This window comes from Phoxinus phoxinus (assembly GCF_949152265.1).
Source record: "Phoxinus phoxinus genome assembly, chromosome: 3".
Classification (NCBI taxonomy): domain Eukaryota; kingdom Metazoa; phylum Chordata; class Actinopteri; order Cypriniformes; family Leuciscidae; genus Phoxinus; species Phoxinus phoxinus.
In genome coordinates this window covers 4,104,339-4,114,419 of record NC_136878.1, presented here as the reverse complement: position 1 = coordinate 4,114,419, position 10,081 = coordinate 4,104,339, and the positions used below count along the sequence as shown (strand labels likewise).

The 10,081-nt window shown below is 38.5% G+C and overlaps 1 long non-coding RNA gene across 1 annotated transcript; it reads left to right on the top strand.

The window, feature by feature from the left end:
• The first annotated feature begins 2,873 nt into the window (after positions 1 to 2,873).
• On the top strand, positions 2,874 to 7,603 carry LOC306995910. The gene is made up of 4 exons (XR_013796947.1): positions 2,874 to 2,929; positions 3,032 to 3,098; positions 4,148 to 4,309; positions 7,243 to 7,603. It is a non-coding gene; the product is annotated as an uncharacterized lncRNA (long non-coding RNA).
• Positions 7,604 to 10,081: the final 2,478 nt, after the last annotated feature.

Below are 10,081 nucleotides of genomic sequence, written 5' to 3'. Positions count from 1 at the left end.
CAAAGATCTGACCCTTATAGTGAGGATCCAGCAGCGTCGCCAGCACCAAACATCTGTTCTCCTCCATCTTTGAAAATCTCCTCTCCAAGCTTTGAAACATGGTTTCCCTGAGTGTTTTGATACCACTCGTACACTGTAACCATTTACTGTAAATTTACAGGCATTTTATTACAGTATTGTACTGTATTTCCATAATACAGTAATAGGCTGTATCTTTTACAGAACAGCTGTAAATATACAGCACTTTTCTGTTTTCATACCGATAAATTAGTAATACAGTAACATACTTTAAAGGCGTTGCATTGTGGGATTGATTTCTTTCGCGCCCAGTTCAGTTCAAATGTGAAGCTGACAGACTTCACAACAGGCAAACTTTATTTGTCAGCGGCGGGACTCAACTGGACAGAATAATTATGTTATCATGATAAACCAGTGGTCTGTGCATTTGTGAGCAGTTTTTAAGCTTTTGTGAGCTTCGGTTCGTGTTTCAAACTAGTTGACTGACGCAGCCGAAAATGGAGGACGTTAACTGTTACATGAAGACGGGAGGATTTGAATCATCTGAATAATCTAACCTGCGCGATGATAAGTGGAGTTTAGAGTTTGAGAAGATGGAAAATATTTCAACTGAGTGATACGGTAAGCCAATCTATTTTTTGCGTTCGCATTTCTACATTGTTTCCACGAATGGTTTGATTTTGTGAACAACAATTCACTCTGTTCCACGTCTATACCAAGTAACGTTAACTTCGATATCACAATAGGCAACATTTACCATGTTATTTGCGTGACCTGCCTTTAAAATAACTTCAATATAGCCTATATTATAATTATAATTGTTATTATTTTTTTCGTTTCAGGCTTTGTAATCAGTGCTAACGTGTGCGTTAAGATGCTATGGTGTTAGTTCTGTGAACGTTGTAAAGTATATGCTTTATGCTTCGGACTCTGGGTCCGTATGAATTAGCTCAAATGATCCCTAGGGAATTTTAATAACTAATCATGAATATGATTAATATTTAGCATATTACAGTTACATTAAATTGTCGAAAGTGAAAGTGGATTATATGAATATATGAATAATCAATCACAACGAATTATAATTCCTCATTCATATATCAATAATCTTACTTAACTTCGATTATGAGATAATCCTTAAGGGAAATTAATGTAATTATCAAATCGTTGTTCGTCCAGCGACCAACCGTCAGATTAAGTGATCAATTTCTCAATAAAGCTATCCTTTCTTATAAACTCCAAGAAATATTAATTTTCTGGCCGTGAACGTTAATTTCCTTGTGTTTATAAAATTAAAATTACTTAATGTAGTAACTAATGAGCGCGGTAGCTCTTGAATCTATCTCATTGACTCGTTTACAAGCATTTTCACAGAAACAGTTGAATATATGGTTTTAATAAATGCAAAACTACAGAATATAGATTAAGTACTACACAAGATTATATGTCTAACATACCGGTGAACAAACAAGACAACGAATAACAGATGATAGAGAGAAGGTGAGAGAGATAAAGTTCGGAGGAGGGGCGCGCGCTCGTTTTGAGTGCGGGAGAGAGAGAATGAGAGAAAGAGAGAATGGTCACGTATGACCAACCATATAACAACAACATCACAGAAACCTTGAGAGAGCCAACAGAATGCATCGAACCTTAAAACATTAAAACTCGTTAGAGTTTGATACTTGCAAAGTTCTTTGTGTGGGTCTGAGAGGAGCGTGCGTTCTCGTGCTGAGGCGCGTTCTCTCGTGGAGGTTCTCTCGGACAGGGTGCGTGCTCTGTCTCCGGGGCGCGCTGGGCGCGGGAGTTTTGAAGGCTTCTTGAAAGTGAAGTGGCTGAAGGGATAATTCACGCTAAATTCGTTCACTCTTAGGTGAAGGCGAACCAAGGAGAATTTGAAAATGAAACAAAAGAAACTTTATAAAGGAAATAAAAAGGAGGGAACTCCTGAAGGAGTTCAGGTCCGAAGATTTCACATGCTGACGACGGCAGGAAGAGCAAGAAGCAAGAAGGGAGGAGGAGCTTTGGCTCTCTCTTTTAAAGAATGTAAAGCTCCACCTTCGTTTGGCGCGAGTAGCCAATAGCATTCAGTGATTCAAAGGCGGGAACTCTCTTTGTCTTGTCAGAAGAGACCCCCTGCTGTATAATTTATGATAGAGCTTTGGCTTAGTCATTTCTATGACTGAAAAGGATTCATATCGAAATAATCATATCATTGCAGTCTATTATCGAGATTCAACTCCGTTAGGTCTTAGGATTTAAAATGGTATCAAACACATTCAGGTTACGTTTAGGAATACAACGTTTGATTATTATGCATTAGTATAGACATTTTAAAGTTTGATTAATACATGCTATAATTGTAAACTAAACCCAAATCTGTCATGACACATAAATAGTAACACAGAAAAATATCAATTCCATTTGTTAATGTCTTAAATATGATTCTGTTGAAATAAAAAAAAGTCTCTTGGTGTGTGTGTGCGTGTCTCTCTGGAGACGTGGGTGTCCGGTTACGCGTGTTCCTTGGTGTGAGGATTTTGGGTGTCACATTACATTTGTTGAAGTGTGTTGAAATGGACGAAAGAGACGACGCTCTCGTCTGGTCACACAACGAATGAAGTGTATTAGAGAATCAGATTCCCTAATTCGACCAGATGTCAGAGTCAATGTTGCTACAACGTGCTTTTGAATCGTGTTTAGCTTTTGACCAGCACATGAAAACCCATAACGTTAGTCATGTTCCTAACGTGTTTTCAATTGTGATATTCCTGAGTGCCATACATTTCTTTTCTGTAACATCTACATTGACCTCACATTTATCCAGGAATCATGAGGTGGATGCCATGGTCCTACAACTAGCCTACTCCTTGCACACTTCAAAGAGAAGTATGGTGTTATCCTTCAAGCATATGTAAGTAGAGATTATTCAACAAATATCATTCATCTGAAATGTGTTTAATGTTTTGGTTCTGTTGACCATGGTTGTGCTGGTCCTTTTTAATAATTGTTTCAGGAATTTGCAACTCCATCTGATGTCCAGCAATCTCTACATTTGCCAAAGAGTCATCAGTGTTCAGTGGGTAAGTTAGTACGATAAGATTTGATGAAAAATAAACAGTAATTTAATGTATTTTTTAAAGAAAATCCTGACATTGACTGTTGGTCTTCTGTTCTTGAATGTTCATGAGACTATTAATGTCGCAGTTGTGAGAAATTGAAATTCATCCTAAAAAAATAATACAATCCATGTACATTCTTTTAAGAGATTAATATATATTCATTGTGTTTGTTGTAACAAGAAGTTACACGTCTATCGAGTAGAAGGCCAATGGCCAGGATTTTCATAAAATATTATATTTTGGTTTGATTTTTACTAAACCCCAGAACGTTTGGAATATAGGCCCTACAGCACGTCACATACTATCCATTCTGTGATAATTAAGTTTTTTTTTTTTTAAACCTTGATGCTGGTTCCTATTCACAGGCTTTATATAGATGAGCGCAAGCTGGACATTTTTATTTTGTGGTCCAAAAATGAAAGAACCGTATACTGCATTAGAACAATGCCATGCAAGTAAATTATGATGTCATTTTAAATTTTAGGTGAACTAACTATAGGTGAACTAATGTAAGAGTAGAGTAAGTGTCTCTCAGCCCAATGCAAGTATGCCTTCATTTCAAGTAAAAAAGAAGCTGCAAAGAATTCCTTTTTTTTAAACCAATTTTAGATAATCTTAGCAGAAGTCTGTCCCTTCCTTTCACAAACATACAGCAGCACATTCTCATGCTATAAAAACCTGTCCTGGTTTATAAAAAATGTGCAGTTTACACAGTTTACTACATGCATTCATGAAATGCCATAAAATTCATAATCCTAAATTTATTTGCTTTACTAACAGACAGTCCAGTGGTCTGCATTGTCTGAAATTGCTTAGGCATAGACAGGCAGACAGAGTGGTAAGGGTACAAGAAATATAAAACATATTTTTATTGGCAACATATGTCTGGAAGAATCAACTGTGTTCAGCAAAATTGTGTGGTTGTGAATTGTGTGTGTATATATAATATATATATATATATATATATATATATATATATATAAAAATTTATTTAATTTGTTCAATTACAGGTCAATCTAAGCAACCAGCACTGGATGTTAAGTTTTGGAAGGTCAAGGTGTGTGTGAAGGAGCACAGCCCAACTTCGTCACTGGCCTGGCAGCGCTGTTTGCCTCCTCCTTCAGCTTGCAGTACCAGGAAGAGGCAGCATGCACCCTTGAGTTTGTTCAGAGGTTAGTCATTAGCATATTTGCTATTCATATATTTTAGACTGAATTGTGTCACATAAGCCGCGTTTCAACCGAAATTACCCGGAACAATTTGTCCCAGGAACTTTTTTTTGCCCCAGAACGGTTGCTTTCTGCGTTTACACCGCGGTCTAAAGTACCGGGGTTTAGGGGTGTAACGGTACGCAAAAATCACGGTTCGGTACGTACCTCGGTTTTAAAGTCACGGTTCGGTTCATTTTCGGTACAGTAAGGGATAGAAATGCGAAACATTAAACTGCTGGTTGTTTACTATAAACTTTTTTTTAACAATTTGTTTACACTTTTTTAAACACACTTTTTAATAAAATATAACGTAAGGCTAATAAATAAAAAAGATATCAAATAAAAAAAGAATAAGAAATAAAATACTGCTGCAAAGTTCTCCACTAATAAAATACTCTCAAACCAATATTGGCCGTGACTCTAGCGAGAGGCTGGGCTAAAGCGAGCGTGCCGTGTATGTGGTGATCTTTATTTATGCGATATTTATGTCCGAGCCCGACCCAAGAGTTAAAGTCCAATTTTATTTTCTCATACTAATGACACATGTACGTTTGTTTGTGTGGAAAGCCCGCTTTTAACAGAAAGGCATTCGGAAATGTCCACAGATGAGCGCATCAGCGCTCTTAACACAGGCGCGCTTGCACGTGTTTCGTTGTCACAGCAACATAAACAAATTTCCGCACACAGGAAGACAGATGTTATGGTAATATTTTACACGTATTTGAATCACAAAAACGATTAATCAGTGCAACGCGGAGACTTCCGACACTTAATATGTTCGTGTGGAAACTCGGAATTGACGTATGTTCCGCACACAAAACTAGCCTAATTTACGTGAAAGATTGCATTCGGTGCACATGTGCACCGTACCGAAAGTCCTGTACCGAAACGGTCCGGTACGAATACATGTACCGTTACACCCCTACCGGGGAGATTATAAACTGTGCCTAACTGCTCTTCCTAGTCTGCGACGGACAGTAATCAGTTTTGAGTGCCACATTTATAATAAGCATGGAGGAGATTTAAACTGTGCTGCAGTTGTTTGTGATGTATTGGTTTACTAACAACGAGGTAACGTTAATTAACAAAACGGCAGAAAAGAGACGAGCACTGATACTAAAGCGTGTTCAGAAAGCTTGTAATGCTATAAATTTAGACGATGCGGACATTGACCGTGAGATGGGTGGGACGAACGCGCAGAAAATTTCCTCTTGCACAAATACGCTTAATAAAGCCTGAACCTCGTCGTCGGTCCAGCTGTGTTTTTTATTTATTATTAAATTCAAGCCACGAACCACAATAGATTTTAAAAAATGTCGGTTAAAATAAAATGCTGCATGGAGTCATCCAATCAAAATGCGGCGTGAACACAACCAATCAGCATGTTCAGCACACAAGTCCCACTCCCGAAAGTTCCTGAACTTTGAAAAAGTACTACCTCGCGAGCAGGGACTTTCGGAGGGGGAAATATTTACCCGGAACTTCATTTAGACCCTGGTTCCTGCGATGTAAACACACCGAGTACCACCCCAAAGTTCCTAGTTCCTGGGGAAAGTTCCCGCGGTGGAAACGCGGCTTAACCTTGTCTTGACAGTATTTTTTGAGACAAAACAATGGCACTCACATATTTTAAGATATGTCAGTGCAAGTTGTTTTCAGTTAAACGAACACTCCACCATTTTTTCATATTAAACTATGTTATTCCCTTAAAGGACAAGTTCGGTATTTTACACTTAAAGCCCTGTTTTCAGATCGTATCTGATGAAATAGAACGGTTAAGATAAAAATTTGGACACATGCTGCTGTCCCGAGAATTTTCGGTTTCTGTGGTAGCAGAACCCCTGACCACTCGGTGAGTTTCACGTCTTTGTAAACGAAAGTTTAATGCGTTTTAGGAAGGATTATTCCAGTGCACCTATGCAGCCATTGTGGAGGTGGGGGGGTGCTACCACAGAAACCGAAAATTCTCGGGACAGCAGCATGTGTCCAAATTTTTATCTTAACCGTTCTATTTCATCAGAAACGATCTGAAAACAGGGCTTTAAGTGTAAAATACCGAACTTGTCCTTTAACTAAGACGAGGTTGATACACACCTCTCTCGTCTCAGTGCGTGCACTCAATCGCTCTGGCGCGCGATGACACTTTGATAGCACTTAGCTTAGCCCAGTTCATTCATTAGGATCCAAACAGAGATGAAGTTAGAAGCGACCAAACACCTCCACGTTTCCCTATTTAAATACAGTTACACAAGTAGTTACACGACCAAGTATGGTGACACAAAATAAAATGTGGCGTTTTTCTAAGCCGGTAAATTGGATAACTATAATGTATGGCGGAATAGCACTTGCAGCACTTCGACTCGGCGCAGTAATATCATCACTCTGTAGATGATTGTGACTTGTTTGTAGCAGACCCAAAGTGATGATATTACTGCGCAGAGTCGAAGTGCTGCAAGTGCTATTCCGCCATACATTATAGTTCTCCATTTTACCCTCTTAGAAAAGCGGCATGTTTTATTTCGTGTCACCATACTTGGTCGTGTAACTGTATTTAAATAGGGAAACGTGGAGGTGTTTGGTTGCTTATAACTTCATCTCTGTCTGGATCCTAATTAATGAACTGGGCTAAGCTAAGTGCTATCAAAGTGTCACGGCGCGCCAGAGCGATTAAGTGCACGCACTGAGACGAGAGAGGTGTGTATCAACTCCTTTTAGTTAAGGGAATAACATAGTTTAATATGAAAAAACGGTGGAGTGTTCCTTTAAGCCATCTCAAACATGCATTTTAGTCTGGTAAATTAAAACAGACATCTCTCTCTCTCTCTCTCTCTCTCTCTAAATATATACACTCAGTCAATAATATTTCATTTTTCTTTTTCTTTTCTGCCTTTTAGATGCTTTTTTGACATCAATCCTGAACATGGATCAAAAACAAAGAAAGGACAAGTAACTTGAAAGAAAACTGCCCAAGTTGTGCAAAAAAAAGAATTTTGTTTGCACTTTTATGGACTTAAAAAAAAGACACTGCCATTATAAAGCTTGGAAGAGCCACTACATTTTTAATATAACTCTGATTGTATTCGTCTGAAAGAAGAATGTCATATACACTTAGGATGAGTTGAGGGTGAGTAAATTATGGACTAATTTTCATTTTTGGGTATCCCTTTAATTAAGTACTATGTGTTAACTGTTTTTTGTTTAGTGTTACATTTTCATTTTACATGTTTTAAAAACTTGTCAGCCAATATGTTTACATAAGGAAATGTTCTGGTCTTTGCTTTTTACCAAAATAATTTTTTTAAAACCGAACGTTGGTTTCTTTCTATTTCCTAGTGTGACTACTCTTATGAAACTTTAAAGAATAATAGTTATAATAGTAATTAATAGTAATAGTGTAGACAACAGTTTAATATTGTAAAATTGTGTGGTACAGTATATACTGTATTTGGTAATTACAGTGCAGTACTGTAAATGCTGTTTACAGTATTAGCTCTGTAAAATTACAGTATGTGGCTGGCAACCCAGCTGCCAGTATTTTACTGTAAATTTACAGTGAAATGTTTTACAGTACAATACTGTAAATGCTGTTTACAGTACTAGTTCTGTAAAAATACAGTATGTGGCTGGCAACCCAGCTGCCAGTATTTTACTGTAAATTTACAGTGAAAAGTTTTACAGTGTAGTGGGACCCTCTGCCTGAAGCACCATTGTTGTGGCAAAAAGCAATTACTTAACCAAAAGACAGCATCACGGGAAAAGAGACGTCATGATCCAATTGTATTTATAAAGAAAAGTAATTTATTCATGCAAGAAAATGGTTCCCTGACTCCAGCCCTGCAGCCAGGCCAGAGTCAGAGACAGTCAGTCACTACACTCCTCCTCAAGAGAGATTGGCCTGCTACTTTATAATGCAAGGGAGTCCATCACCCCCACCGTTTACACAAGAAGCACAGCTTCCCCAAGCATGGAAACTTAAGATACAGATAATTCTCGGGCTCACACCTCTCTCCAGCTGAATCAACGTTACATCAGAAAACTCAGAATATAGACAGAGAACATACAGCATTAATCTGTTAAATCATTAGGAAATATTAAAAACGCTATTACACCATCTTCAGCACAGCAATGCTGGGAATGATAAAGGAGACGGACGCCTCTGCCTTACTCATTTCAAAAGTCACTTCCTCAATGGGGCCCAGTGTCTCGATCAAATTTGAGATGAGGGCCCACTGGTCTGCAGTTGGGGTTGTAAACTTTCCATGTTCTCCTGCATAAATGTTCAGAGCACGCTTCTGCTCCAGCATCCTCTGCAACATGTGTAACGTGGAGTTCCAACGGGTGGGAACAGCCTAAATTATGCTGTGCCGGGGGAGGTCAAGTTCTTCTTGAATGTCACTCAGACGCTGTTTTGCGAGCACAGAGTGGCTGAAGTGTGTAGCACATGTCTTTAACTTGGCGATAACGTCCCCCACTGCTCTCTGACTGCTGTTGCCCTCATTTACCACAAGTTGTAATGTGTGTGCACTGCAGCTGAGATCTGGTATTTCTGCCAATCTGAGGCCTTTAATCATATTAGCACCACTGTCTCGGAGCACAAGCACAACTCTGTCGGGGGTGATGTCCCAATGTGTCAGCATGCTAAGGAACATCTTGCTGATGTATTCTCCAGTGTGGGAGCCAGACATGGCCTTAAAGTCCGCGTGAACCGGAAGTTGCAAACGACTTTTCTCAAGTGTTGTGACGCATTTCCGAGTGAAACGGAATATTGAACAGAGGGCAGGGTTTTACTTAAACGCTCTTCCTCTCCATCTCTCGCCCATAGCAGAGTAATGGTTTGATGGGAGTGGTTAAGCGTTTAACCAACCCAAGCCGTCAAACCTATGTCATCAGAAAAAGAACCATTCCAGACCCGGAAGTAACTTTTCAAACTTTGATTAAAGATAACTTCGGCAAACAGTTTTTTTCTGTGTATTAACTTGCACGGATTAATTGTTCACCACGAGACTAGTAATATCCGCTAACAAAGTAAATAGGGTCAATTTTGATTTCATGCCGACTTTAACATTTAGTACCACTTGTTTTCTTTCCCAGTCACTATTAATGAAATGGCATGTAAGACTCATCAACGCCAAATGAGGGCCCGCATTCTCTGAGGTGATCAGTGTTTTGATTTTCCTCTCCACACCTTTCATTATGTTTTCCAGCATGTCTGTGCTGTAATATTTTTCAGTCTTGAGGCTACCGGGGTTCCAGTGTTGCAATTAAATGCCGAAAGCCAACATCCGAGACCACTGTAAATAGCTGGTTGTCTGTAGCAATCATTTCAAGTATTTGTGTATCAATCTTTTTTGACCTCGGTCAGAATTTTGCCATTTTCTTTGCGAATCAAACATTTGTGCTACAGTAGGCTGACTGAGATTGGCGGAAGCATATGGGGTTATTATTGTTGCAATATTCCAAATAAATAGATTAATATTCACAAATAAATGTAAAGAGATTCACAAAAATGTATCGAATGCACAAATGAATAGATTAAGATCCACAAATAAATGTAAAGAGTTTCACAAAAAATTATAACATTCACAAATAAATAAAATGAGATTTGCAAATAAATAAAACATTTACAAATGTTTTCTTATTTTACAAACACAACTCTGCCTGGCATTTATTTGTGAATCGGTTCCTGTGCATTTGTAAATCGGTGCACACATTTGTGAATCGGTTCCTGTGCAT